Genomic DNA, 15,293 nt, shown 5'->3' on the forward strand with positions numbered 1-15,293 from the left:
ACCAATTATGTACCCAGCTTTTTATCATTGGAATAGATTGTCACTGGTTAAAAAAACAACCTTCTCAGATAAATGGATATAATATTATTGTTTGATCTGAAAAGCTGGTAAATAAAAGGAGAGTGAGAAAGAATCTGAAATATCCAAATTTAAATGTATTATGTCCAATGTATTGTTTAAAAACAAATCATTTAGAAATATCTTTTGATAAATGAAAACCTTTTCATTGTGGGAAATGAAACTGTGACACAAACTCTGGAAAATCTTTTTTTAATATAAACTTTATTTATAATTAAAAACACAGAAAAAAAAACAACAAACCAACCCCTCCAAACAAAGAAAAAATCCTATATATCCCCCTCCCCTTACCCATCCAAATAAAACCCCCTTTGAGCGAGGGAAAAAAAACATATATCAGTTACTTATTCATTGCTGCGGAATGTGCCAAACCTTTACAATTTTTTTTAACAAAATAGTAACTGTTTTACCTCTAAACCATAGGTCTCAAATATGGAAACCATATCTTCACATAAAAAGAATAATTATTACATAAATTATATGTTATCTTTTCCAAACAAACACAAGCTTTCAATTCATTATGCAACGATTCATATTCAAATCCATATCGTTCTTCCATGTAATCGTAATACATTTCCTGGCCACTGCTAAATCTCTTGTCAAAGTTATAATATTCCCAATTAAAAAAACATTGGATCCAATATTAAAGTAATCTCAAATAAATCCTCCAAAAACTCTTTAATTTGTGTCCAAAAAGACTTAACCTTATCACACAACCAGACAGAATAGAAAAAAAGTACCAGTTTGAGTCCCACAGCAAAAACATAAATCTGAATTACTAAATTCATATCTTTTTAACTTTTCCAGAGTTAAATATGACTGATGTAAAAAATTATAATTCACCAAACTAAATCATACATTAATTAATTTAGTCACAATATCTTCACACATACTAGTCCATTCATCATGCATTAATTCCAAAAATAAATCTTTTTCCCATTTATTCCTTGATTTATCCTAATTCAGTTTTGCCATTTTTTCTTGCAATAAAGAATACATTTCTGAAATAAATCCCTTCTTTACCCTATTTACAATTAAATTTTCAAATTTAGTTAACTTAGGTATCTTCAATTTTCACCCAACATTTTCAACTACTAAAGCCTGTATTTGATAATATGCAAACAAAGAATTTAATGGAAACTCTGGAAAATCTGAAGGGCTTGTAGATAAAGTGATGTCTATATGGTCAGCAGAATGGTTAGCATGGGGGTTAGCCTGATGCTATTGCAGTGCCAGTAACCCAGATTTGAATTTGGCACTGTCTGTAGGAATTTATACATTCTTCCTGTGTCTGTGTAGGTTTTTCCCGGGTGTTTGGGTTTCCTCCCACTTTCCAAAAACGTTTGGGGTTGTAGATCAATTGGGCGCAACGGATCTCAATGACCAGAATTCGCTTCTTATCTTGTTGTAAATAACATTCTTAAAATTAAAATCAAATGATTGTTTGCTTACTGCTGATGGTGGCCGATTGATTGGAGAGTGTTCAATGGCCAAAGTTAATATTGATGCAATATGCTGATAGGCAGAAATGATCATAAATTCAAATTCTGGGAGCTATTTCTCTCCTCTATCTACCTGATCGTTTATTGAGCAGAGATCCCACACCCCATGTTTCCATTACGGTTCCAGATGCAACATACAATCAGAATGCTTTAACTCTTCAATTGTCTCTAATCTTAGTGATTTTTCTGACATTCTGCTTAGAGTTCCAATAAGGAATAAATGAGAACACAATATTCATTAAATATTGCTTTTACTTACCCCAAATTAGCAACCTAAAAACTAAAGGAGAGTCAAATTTAAATAGAAGTTTATGGCCATGCTATGCCAATTTTCTCCTGCTGATTTTCTTTTATTTTTCCTTTTGCATCATTGGTCCCATGCTCAGGATTAATGGTCTATTAATAAAGCATCTCATGAGGTAAAACCTATATATTTATTAATTTCACATTTAAAACAAGGCAAATATGATTGCTCTTAGAAAGTCTTTGCCAGTCTAATTGTGTAAAGCTTTCACCTTCCGACCCACGATTGCATTGCCAAATCCAGCTCCAACTTTGTCATCAAGTTTGCAGATGACACAACAGACGTTGACTTCATCACCAACAATGATGAGTTGACCTACAGAGAAGAGGTGTAAAATCTCATGGTGTGAGGCAAGAGTAACAACCTGAATCTCAACATGGACAAGATGAAGCAGATAATCATGGACTTCAAGAGGACCAGCAATGACCACTCGCCACAACTCATTAATCATTCTGTAGTGGAGAGCATGGAGACCATCACTACATGGAGTTCACTTAACCAGTGACCTATCATGGACTCAATGTCTCACTTGTCAAGAAGGTGCAACAGTGACTGCACTTCCTGAGAAGACTGAAATGGGCAAGGCTACCAGACACCATTATGTCAACCTTCTACAAGAGCTCTATCAAGAGCATCCTGGTCGGCTGCATCACAGTGTGGTACAGTGCGGCAGAGAAATGGATTGGAGTTCAATCCACAAGACCATGAGTGGCAAAGATGATCACTGGAGTCTCCCTCCTCCCGCATCAATGTGACCTACCAGGATCACTGTCTGAAGAGGGTGTGCAAAGTCACTGAGGGCCCCTTCAACCCCTCATTTCACACCTTTCAGCTGCACATTACGGCAGAGCTCAGTGCTACCACTCAATCCTTCAGCATGGTATAATTCATGTAAAAAATTCGATTTTGATTCAAAGTAACGAGATTAAAGAATCAAATTTCTTCTTAAAAGTAGCTATCCAGCTGGCAGACTTCACAATCTGCAGAATCGACAGTCTCCGTCAGGCCATGGAACCTTTAAACAGCCAATGCTCAGGCAAATATAACACCACTAAAACTGTGGGAGTTTTAAACAGCTAGCGAGTGGGCCATTTAAACTTTGTGGGAGTTCCAAGCAGCATACAATCAGCACATTTAAACATTGCAGAGGATTTAAAGGGACAATGCATGGATCATTTAAACACTGTGGGAACTACCAACCACAGAGCCACGGGCCAGGGAAAGAAGATCTGACCACGTGGATGCAGAAGGGGGCTAGAGGTCAAGCTGAGATGCCAGTACCTGAGCTTCCACCCCCCCCCCCCCCCCCACCTACCATCCTCCTGGCCAACATACAATCCTTGGAGAACAAACATGATAAACTCCAAGCCAGATTTCAACATCAAAGAGTCATTAGGGAGTGCTACATGATATGAAAAATGTGAACATTCCTTACACAGCACTGCAGCTCAAGGCTACATGCTCTGTCGCGCTGACTGAACACCGGCATCTGGATAAACCAAGTGAGGCAGCATTTGTGTCTTCATCAATTCAACATGGTCATGAGATGGTCATGTCCCAGTCCTGCTCTCCCAACTTAGAACATCTACGGATCACCTGTCGCCAATTCTACCTGCCGAGGGAGTTCACTGCCATCATCCTGGTACATTCCATCCCAGGCTAATGTCAGGCTGGCACTGGAGGGACTGAGCACTGTGAGGGACTTCAATCAGGCCAACCTGAAGAAGACTCTGATGAACTACCAACAACACATCACATGTGACACCAGGGGAACCAAGACACTTGGCCACTGCTGCACCAACATGAAGAACGCATACCAAGCCATACAACGACCACACTTTGTCAAGTCTGATCATCTGGCTGTACTTCTACTCCTGGCGTACAGGCAGAGACTGAAGACCACAGCACGAGTGGTGAAGACGGTGAAAGAATGGTTGAGGAAGTCTGCAGGACTGCTTTGAATCGGTGGGCTGGAACATGTTCAAGAACTTATCCATAGACTTGAATGAATATGCAACAGGAGTCACCGACTTGATCAAGACCTGTGTGGATGAGTGTGTGCCCACACACATATATATTGGGTGTTCCCCAACCAGAAGCCCTGGATGAATCAGGGAAGTCGCAACCTGCTGGGGCAAGAGCAAGAATGTGAAACCCTGGGGATCAGAATCTCTACAAGAAGTCCAAGGACAACCTGTGGAAGGCCATCTCTGAAGCAAAGTAGCAATTCCAGAGGAAGTTATAGACAAAGACAGATACATGCCAGCTATGGCAGGGAGTGCAGGTCATTACAGCCTACAAAGCAAGGGTGAACACCTGACTGTGATGCTTCACTACCCGATGAGCTGAACACTTTCTATGCTCACTTTGAGAAGAAGAACCAAACAGTGCCTACTAGGATCCCTAAAAGGCTAAGGACCCTGTGATATCTGTCTCTGAGGGAGACGTCAGAATATCAATCAAGAAGGTGAACCCTTGGAGGAGTCACGTGATGGAGTAGTGGCCAGACGGAGAACTCCAGCCCTCTCCAGAAAAGTCGGGAAAAACAAGGGAAAACACAAAGGCACAGAAATAAAAGTTAAAGAAAAGTGAGTATAAAGGTGGAAAGAAGATGGCGACAAAAAAAGAAAAATCAAAATCAACAGTAAGAAGAGAGGAAGAGAAGACAGCGGAGGAAGAAGGAGAAGGCCTTACCTTTCCAAAGAGGCCCGCTGTGGAGAGAGAAGCCCGCTTCCTCAGGTCGGTAGAAATAGGACTACAAAAATGGCTCGCTGAGCCGAGTAAAAGTGCGTAACCGCACATGAAAAAAAACACACCGACGGGAGGGGGGACCAGCTGGGGAGTCGATCTCCACAGCCGGCAACGACAGCTGCAGAACACCTGCAGCAAGAAGAGACCACAGAAGACAATGGAAACAAGAAAGAAGAGAAGAAAAGGGCAACAAAGAAACAACAGATGGCCAACCCAGAGGAAGAAGAAGAGGAAGAATACAGTGAAATAGAAGAAGAAGGGAAAGGCAAGATAAAGGATATACTTTCTCTTGTTAGAGGATACATGGAGTCATTTAAAGAATGGCAAACACAGGAATTTCATGATTTAAGAAGAAGAATAAACAACACAGAAGAGAAAATGAATAAAATAGATATGACCTTAACAGAAATGGGAAAGAAAATGGACAAGATGGAAGAGCGGGCAGTAGCAGCAGAAATGGAGGTAGAGGACTTAAAAAAGAAATTGGAGGAATCTAATAAAAAAGCTATAGAGACACAAGAACTACTAGCTCAAAAAATAGATATAATGGAAAATTATAACAGAAGAAATAACATAAAGATAGTGGGCCTTAAGGAAGATGAAGAAGGCAAGAATATGAGGGAGTTTATAAAAGATTGGATCCCTAAGACCCTAGGATGTCCAGAACTACAGCAAGAAATGGAAATAGAAAGGGCACATAGAGCATTGGCCTCTAAACCACAACCACAACAAAAACCAAGATCTATTTTAGTAAAATTCCTAAGATATACTACAAGAGAAAAGGTACTGGAGAAGACAATGGAAAAAGTAAGAGAGGGCAACAAACCACTGGAGTATAAAGGGCAAAAAATCTTCATTTACCCAGATATAAGTTTTGAACTCCTAAAGAAGAGAAAAGAGTTCAATGCAGCAAAGGCGATTTTATGGAAGAAAGGGTATAAATTTATACTAAAGCATCCAGCGGTATTGAAAATATTTATTCCAGGACAACAAAACAGACTATTCTCGGATCCAGAAGAAGCACGAAAATTTGCAGAACAATTACAAAAATAGACTGAGGGTAATGAGAGTAAAAATGATCACGATTGATATGTATGTGGGTAAAGAGGTATAAGAGTGAATAGATACAATGTGCATACGTGAATGTATCTGTACTTAGAGGAAAATATAGATAGTATAGACAAGAATTAATAAGGGAAGGTAATGGAATAGAGAGAATAAGGAGGGAACTAAAAGAGTGACCTTTGTTCCATATGAAAAGCGAAATCTTTTCTGGGGGGGGCTGGGTGGGGGGGAATAGCGGTCACTGCAAAATCAGTTGACGCTTGCGAGTGAATTCGCAAACCCAAATGGAGAGGGGAGATGTGGTTGTCCGACAAGGGATAAAGGACAACTCAGGAGGGGAAGGGGAGATTGGGGATAAAGAAGATATAAATAGGAGAATAAGGAAAATGTTTGATGTTGTAGGAATGTTGTCTTATAAAGAGTTTAAAAAAAGAAAACAGAAATGGAAAAGGAGGAAAGGTAATGATGGAAAAACGGAAAGAGAAGATAAACAAACTATAAAATGGCTACGCTGAACTATATGACTTTAAATATTAATGGAATACATAACCAAATTAAAAGGAAGAAACTACTAAATTTACTGAAAAAGGAAAAAATTGATATAGCATTTATCCAAGAAACACACTTAACTGAATTGGAGCACAAGAAATTAAAGAGAGATTGGGTAGGACATGTAACAGCAGCATCGTATAATTCAAAAGCAAGAGGAGTGGCTATATTAATTAGTAAAAATGTGCCATTTAAAATAGAAGAGGAAATAATAGATCCAGCAGGGAGATATGTTATGATAAAATGTCAGATATATTCGGAGTTTTGAAATCTACTTAATGTATATTCACCTAACGAAGAAGATCAAAAGTTTATGCAAGATATCTTTTTGAAGGTAGCTAATACGCAAGGGAACATACTAATAGGAGGGGATTTCATCCTGAATTTGGATTCAAATATGGATAAAACGGGGAAAAAAATGAACAGAAAGAACAAAGTAACCAAATTTATAATTAAATCAATGCAAGAAATGAAACTTTTGGATATATGGAGGAAACAAAACCCAAAAGAAAAGGAATACTCATACTACTCGGCTAGACATAAAACATACTCAAGAATAGACCTATTTTTGTTATCAGCTAGTATGCAGGATAGAGTAAGAAAAACAGAATATAAAGCTAGAATACCATCGGACCATTCACCCTTAATATTGACAGTAAAGCTAGAGGACATCCATCCAAGAATGTATAGATGGAGATTAAACCCCATGCTACTTAAAAGACAGGATTTTATAGAATTTATTGAAAAACAATTAAAAATGTATTTTGAAGTAAATACGGAATCAGTGGAAGATAAGTTTATACTATGGGATGCAATGAAAGCATTCATTAGAGGGCAAATAATAAGTTATGTAACCAAGATGAAGAAGGACTATAATCAGGAAACAGAGAAGTTGGAAAGGGAAATAGTAAATATAGAAAAAAAATTAGCAATGAAGGAAGATACAACTAAAAGAAGAGAATTGGCGGATAAAAAAATAAAATATGAAACATTACAAACATATAAGGTAGAGAAGAATATAATGAAGACAAAACAGAAATATTATGAACTAGGTGAAAAAACGCACAAAATCCTAGCATGGCAGCTTAAGACAGAACAAGCTAAGAAAATGGTATTGGCATCAAGGAAAAAAGACAAACAAATTACATATAATCCAAAAGAAATTAAGGAAAACTTTAGAGAATTCTATGAACAATTATACCGAACTGAAAACGAAGGGAAAGAAGGGAAAATAGATGAATTTTTGACTAAAATTGAACTACCAAAACTACAAATAGAGGAACAAAATAAATTAACAGAACCATTTGGAACAGTAGAAATACAAGAGATAATAAAAAAAATACCAAATAATAGGACACCAGGGGAGGATGGATTTCCAATGGAATTCTACAAAACATTTAAAGACTTATTAATTCCACCCCTCCTGGATGTAATCAACCAGATTGATGAAACACAAAGCTTACCAGATTCATGTAAAACAGCAATAATTACAGTAATACTAAAACAAGGGAAAGATCCACTCTCACCAGCGTCATATAGACCAATATCTTTGCTAAACACAGATTATAAGATAATAGCTAAACTATTAGCAAACAGATTAGCAGAACAGGTACCGAAAATGGTAAATTTAGACCAAACTGGATTTATCAAAAAAAGACGCACAACAGACAATATTTGTAAATTTATTAACTTAATTCATGCAGTACAAGGAAATAAAGCACCTGCAGTAGCAGTTGCTTTAGACGCAGAGAAGGCCTTCGACAGAGTAGAATGGAATTATTTGTTCAAAGTATTGCAAAAATTCAGTTTACCTGAGAAGTATATTAATTGGATTAAAGCATTATATAAGGGACCGTTAGCGAAAGTGACAGTAAATGGACATGTATCAAAGCAATTTAACTTAAGCAGGTCAACGCGGCAGGGATGCCCACTATCACCTTTATTGTTTGCGCTAGCTATAGAACCACTAGCAGAATTGATAAGAATAGATAATAATATAAAAGGAATAAAAATAAAAGACAAGGAATATAAAATCAGCCTATTTGCGGATGATGTTATAGTGTACTTAACAGAACCAGAACTATCAATAAAAGAATTATATAAGAAATTGAAGGAATATGGAGAAGTGTCGGGTTACAAGATAAACGTAAATAAAAGTGAAGCAATGCCTATGAATAATGCGGATTTCTCAAAATTTAAGAAGGAATCTCCATTCAGATGGCAAATGCAGGCAATAAGATACCTAGGTGTACAAATAAACAAAAATCTAGGCCAATTATATAAACTCAATTATAATCCTCTAATGAAAAAATTACAGGACGATTTAGAGCATTGGAAAGAACTACCACTAACACTAATAGGAAGGATAAACTGTATTAAAATGAACATTTTTCCAAGGATATTGTACCTATTTCAGGCATTGCCAATACAACTGACAGAAAAATTCTTCAAAGAGTTAAAGAAAATAATAAGGAGATTTTTATGGAGAGGGGGGAAACCGAGGATAGTACTAGATAAATTAACAGAATGGTATAAACAAGGAGGCTTACAATTGCCAAACTTTAAAAATTATTATAGAGCCGCACAATTAAGATACCTATCAGACTTTTATCAAACAAGGGAAAAACCAGACTGGACGAGATTAGAATTAGATAAAATAGGGGAAAAGATACCTGAACACATATTATATAAATGGGATAAAAAATTGGTACAACATAGAACTTCTCCAGTATTACATCATCTCCTCAATATTTGGAAGAAGATCCATGTAGAAAGAAATAAAACAAATTACCAATTACCAAAACTAATATTGATGCAAAATAAGCTACTCCCTTTTACAATAGACAACCTTTCCTTTAGAGAATTGGAAAAAAAAGGGATTAAAAGAATAGAAAATTGTTTTTCAGGAAGTAGATTCTTATCCTTTGAACAAATGAGAGTTAAGTACAATATAACTGGAGATACAGTGCTGGCATATTACCAACTGAGATCCTACCTGAAGGATAAATTAGGAAGCAATTTGAGTTTGCCAGAGGGAAGTAACCTTGAATATGTGATTACAGATACAATGTTAATCAAAAGATTTATAACAAATATGTATATTAAACTGCAAGAAAAGGAGAATGAGGAAACAAATGGTAAAACTAAACAAAAATGGGAACAAGATTAAAATATAAAGATAAAAAAGGAAACATGGGAGAATTTATGTTCTGGAACGATGAGAAATACAATAAATACGAGGCTACGTATGATACAATATAATTGGTTACACAGACTATACATTACACCTCAAAAGTTAAATAAATGGGACCCAACAGTATCTGATAGATGTTTTCGATGTAAAAAAGAAATGGGAACAACAATTCATGCAATCTGGACATGTGAGAGAGTAAAAAATTTTGGGAAGATCTCAATCAGATATTAAATAAAATAACTGAAAACAATATACCAAAGAATCCAGAGATCTTTCTCCTAAGTAACATAAAAAACAAAGAATTTGGAATTGATTTGGAGGATGCACAAAAAAGATTTGTTAAGATAGCCCTAGCCGTAGCAAAAAAATGTATTATGTCAACCTGGAAATTGGAAGATAATTTGAAAATACAACAATGGTATATAGAAATGAATAAATGTATTCCATTAGAAAAAATAACATATAGTTTAAGAAATAATATTGAAATATTCAAACAAATATGGGAGCCTTACATTAAATACAATAGCGAAAACCTACCGGGGACAAACATTACCTAAGTTGATGGAAGGAGAAGGAAAGAAAAGAATGGACTCAGTAGAATTTCTGGTGTATTTTTGTTGAATGACAACATTGTCTGACGGGTTTAATGCAACCTAGATTGTATACCTAAAATGGATGAGAGGGGGGGGGTGGGGGGTGGCTTGGGAGGAGGGAGGGGGGGGGGGAGAAAAAGTCACTGTATATGTGTGAAAAAGAAAAAGTGTATATCATGGCTAATGTGATTTATGGTGTGAAAAATAAAAAAAATTTTAAAAAAAAGAAGGTGAACCCTTGCAAGGTATCAAACGCTGCAGCGTACCTGGCAGGGTACTGAAAATGTGAACCAACCAACTAGCCGGAGTGTTCATGAACATTTTCAAACTCTCATTGTTGCAGTCAGAGGATCCCACCTGCTTAAAAAGGGCATCAATTATCCCAGTACCCAAAATGAGTAGCGTGAGCTGCCTCAACAACTACCACCCAGTAGCAGCAACTTCTACTGTGATGAAATGCTTTAAATGGCTGGACATGGCCAGAATTAACGCATACTTAAGCAAAGATCTGTACTACCTGCAATTCACTTATTGCTCTTCCTCAACTATAGTTTGGTCTTAAACATCATTATTCCCCCAGTGCTGGTCAGGAAGCTACAAATTCTAGGCTTCTGTAGCTCGCTGTGCAACTGGATCCTTGACTTTCTCATTGAATGACCACAGTCAGTACGATTTGGAAACAACGTCTCCTCACTGATTATCAACACAGACACACTCAAAGATGAGTGCTTAGTCCACAGCTCTACTCACTATACACCCATGACTGTGTGCCCAGGCACTATTTCAATGCTAACTACATATTTACTAATGACACCACAGTTTGTCAGCAGAATCTCAAATGACAATGAGGAAGTATACAGGAGGGAGTTAGATCAGAATGGTGAAACAACAACAACTTTGTGCTCAACGTCAGAAAAAAACAAGAAAATGATTGTAGACTTCAGGAGGAAGTCAGGGGAACATGACTCAGACCTCATCAAGGGCTCAATAGTGGAGAGGGTCAAGAACTTAAAATTCCTGGGTGTCAACATCTCTGAGGATTCGTTCTGGAGCTTCCACATTGATGCAATCACAAAGGTGTCTAAGGAGATTCGGTCTGTCGCCGAAGACTCTCGAAAACTTCTACAGGTGTACCCTGGAGAGCATTCTGGCTGGTTGCATCACTGCCTGATAATGGAGGTGCTAACTCTCAGGATAAGAATAAAGTCCTGATGGCTGTTAAATCAGCCTGCAACATCACAAGCACCACTCCATCAAGAATATCTCCATGGCTCAGTGTGTTCCCCTGTGACAACAGATTTCTGAATGAAAAATAAATCCCATTATTTTTTATTTATTTTGTAAGGCAGTTTTACAAAAATGTTTGCACTATTAATGCTGCTGCAAAATAATTTAAAAATGTGACTTCTTCATGACTATAAAGTCTGATTCTGAATCTGAACACTTGAAGGAGCTGGGTCTCTTTTCCCATGAGGATGAACCCAAGCACCACTCCAGGTCATGAGCGATAGATGAAGCGGAGAGTCAATTACAAGGTGTGTGCTTGTAATGGGGTTGGGGGGGGGGGGCTTTTTCTGGTGCACATGTACAAATCAATTGTTGAGAAATCTTTCTTTCTGAACTAACCATACCTGCACCAGATAGAAGGATGGCAGGTATACCTGTTGCGTGCTTTTGCTATATTTTCTAGATTGTGGGGTGTAGTTATTACTGGTGGTTAAAGACGACTTTCCCTCACAGGCAAATAAACCTCTTTTGTTACAATCGACTTGAGTATAGACTCATTGCTTCTCAGACCCGCTGAACTTCTTCCTCACATCACAAATATGAAAACTCTGATTTGTAATGGCAAAATGCCCGATATGTTGGGGGATAACCTTATATGTCTTTTCAGTCTTCACCACTTTTGGCACATGGTGAACCTGCCTCATTTGAAACTAAGATGCCCGTTTTACTCTGCAAAATAATTTCTTTTATTAAAAAAAAAAATTTAAAGATTTTTGAACAGCTTACAATCAAACAACAGAAAGAGATCAATATATATAAAAACCCTCCTACCCCTTCAGCCATCCCCCTTAAAAGGAGCCAAATATAAAAATAAAACAAAATATATACAATATTTCAAAGTATTTCCAAATTCATATACTCCAAATAGAAATACCTCATTTTAACAAAAAAGGAATAATTATCATCCAAGTTACATATAATTTTTTTCCAACAGAATACAAGTTCTCAATTCATGATGCCAACGTACTATATTAATCTCCACATTATCTTTCCAAGTACTAGCTACACATTTTCATGCTACAGACAACACTAAGTGTACAAATGCAATTTGAAATTTATCCAACCCCAATCCCTTCAAACAGACCATATAGCCTGACAAAAAAAATCGATGGGTCTAATGGTAATTTAATTTTTAATAATTTTTCCAAAACCAACCTGATTCCTTCCCAAAATGTTTGTACTTTAACACAAGTCCAGACGGCATGTAAAAAAGTTCCAGTACATTCTTCTTTCTTTGGCTTGGCTTCGCGGACGAAGATTTATGGAGGGGGTAAAAAGTCCACGTCAGCTGCAGGCTCGTTTGTGGCTGACCAGTCCGATGCGGGACAGTACATAATCCACATCTAAAACAAGAGTCCAAATTACTAAACCTATATTTTTTTCAGTTTCTCTAGAGTCAAATATAACTGATGTAAAAAATTATAATTAACCATTCCATATCTTACATTCATCAATTTAGTTACACTTTCATGACACATAACTTCCCAATTCTCTTGAGGGATAATATAAGTTAAATCACTTTCCCATTTAGTCCTAGATTTCTCCCATTCCGGTTTATCCATACTTTCTTGTAACAATTGATACATGTCCAAAATGTAGCCTTTATTTGGAATATTGGAAATCAAAGATTCAAATTTTGTCAACTTAGGTAAATTCATTTCTTTACCATAATTATCTTTTATCAAAGCTCTGAGATGATGATACCCAAATAAAGAATTTACAGATACATCAAATTTCTCCCTCAATTGATTAAAAGAAAGGAACTTTAAAACAGTCCTGAATTATCGTTATACCCTGAGAATTCCATCTCTTTAAATGGTTATTGAACATTGAAAAAGAAATAAGCTGATTATGATATATACATATCTTTAACAAATGTTTTAATACTGGCATATTACATTCCCGCAATAAGTTCATATTCTACTAAAATATAAACTGGTGTACATCAACTTCAGAAATACAAGCCATTTCCACCTTCACCCAATTCGGGGGTTGGTCCATATCCATCAATCTACTGACAAATTTCAACTGAGCAGCTTCATCATAATTTTGAAAATGAGGTAACTGAAGTCCATCTAATGCATATTTCCATTTAAGTTTATGCAAAGCTACTCGTGCTAATTTTCCCTTCCATAAAAATTCCTGCACCGCTCTATTCAAATCCTGAAAAAAGCCCTTTGAAAGTAAACATGGTATTGACTGAAAAAGATATTGGATTCAAGGAAACATATTCATTTTAATACAATTTACTCGACTAATTTATGTTAATAGAAGATCTTTCCATTTAATCAAATCCATTTTCATCCTTTTAATAGAGGAACATAAATTAATTTATATAAAGACTGATAATCTGCATTTACTATTACTCCTAGATATTTAATTCTATCTGACCATTTTAATTTTATAATATTTTTATATTCTGAATAATCTCTTTCCCCAACTGGCAGTATTTCACTCTTATCTCAATTTACCTTATATCCAGATAACTCCCCAAATTTCAACAAACAATCTTGTAAATATTTGAAAGACTGCTCCGGGTCTGTCAAATACACCAACACATCATCCTCAAATAAATTAATCTTATATTCATTGTCCACAATTCTCATCCCTTTAATATTATAATTCTATCATATTGTCTGAGCTAATGATTCAATAGCCAATGCAAACAAGGCTGGTGATAATTGACAACCTTGCCGAGTCGATTGCGTTAATTTAAATGGTAAAAAAATTTGACCATTTGTCACCACTCTAGCAAATGGATTTTTATATAAAACCTTAACCCAACCAATAAAATAAGGGCAAAAATTAAACTTAAATTAAACTTAAACTTAAATAAAAAATTCCATTCAACCCTATCAAAACCTTTTTCCGCATCCAGTGGTTGGGTTGCTGTCTTGATGCATTGACCAGTGTTATCAATCTAAGGATATTGTCAGATGCATTTCTATTCTTAATAAAACCTGTTTCATCTATATGTATCAACTGAGGTAAATATTTAGCAAGTCTATTCGCTAACACTTTTGCTATAATTTTATAATCTACATTTAATAAAGAAATAGGTCTATATAGAAACATAGAAACATAGAAGATAGGAGCAGGAGTAGGTCATTCAACCCTTCGAGCCTGCTCCGCCATTCAACGAGATCATGGCTGATCTTAAAGTTCAGTACCCCGTCCCCGCCTTCTCTCCGTAACCTTTAATACCCTTATACTGAAGAAATATATCTAATTCCCTCTTAAATATATTTAATGAACCTGCCTCCAATGCCCTCTGTGGCAATGAATTCCACAGATTCACCACCCTCTGGGTATAGAAATTCCTCCTCATCTTGATCCTAAATGGTTTGCCTATTATCCTCAAACCATGGCCCCGGGTTCTGGATTTTCCCATCATTGGAAACATCCCATCTGCATCCACTCTGTCCAGTCCTGCCGGAATTTTATATGTCTCTATGAGATCCCCTCTCAATCTTCTAAACTCCAGGGAGTACAATCCCAATTTGCGCAATATAAATCTTCATAAAATACTTTATAAAATTCAGCTGAAAATCCATCATCCCCTGGTGACTTTCATTCAACATCTCCTGTATAGCTTTTTTAATCTCAAAATCTGTAAATTGAGCTTCCAATTCCATAACCTCCTCCTCCCCTAAAACAGGTAATTTTAATTTAGATAAATAGGATTCAATAGAACCAACGTCCTGCTTTCCCTCAAAAGTATATAATCTTTGATAAAATGAATAAAACTGATCATTAATTTCCTGAGGTTTATAGATAAATGTTGAATTATTTTTAACAACATTAATAGTTTACAATGTCTGTTCTGTTTTTAATTGCCATGCTAATACCTTATGAGCTCTCTCACCCAGTTCATAATAACGTTGCTTAGATTGGAGAATTAAATGCTCATACTGGTAATTTGTAATGTATTATAATGTAATTTCAACTTCATTAAAGCAGCTTTTTTTATC

This window comes from Narcine bancroftii, chromosome 3 (genome assembly GCF_036971445.1).
Source record: "Narcine bancroftii isolate sNarBan1 chromosome 3, sNarBan1.hap1, whole genome shotgun sequence".
In the NCBI taxonomy this organism is placed as follows: Eukaryota; Metazoa; Chordata; class Chondrichthyes; order Torpediniformes; family Narcinidae; genus Narcine; species Narcine bancroftii.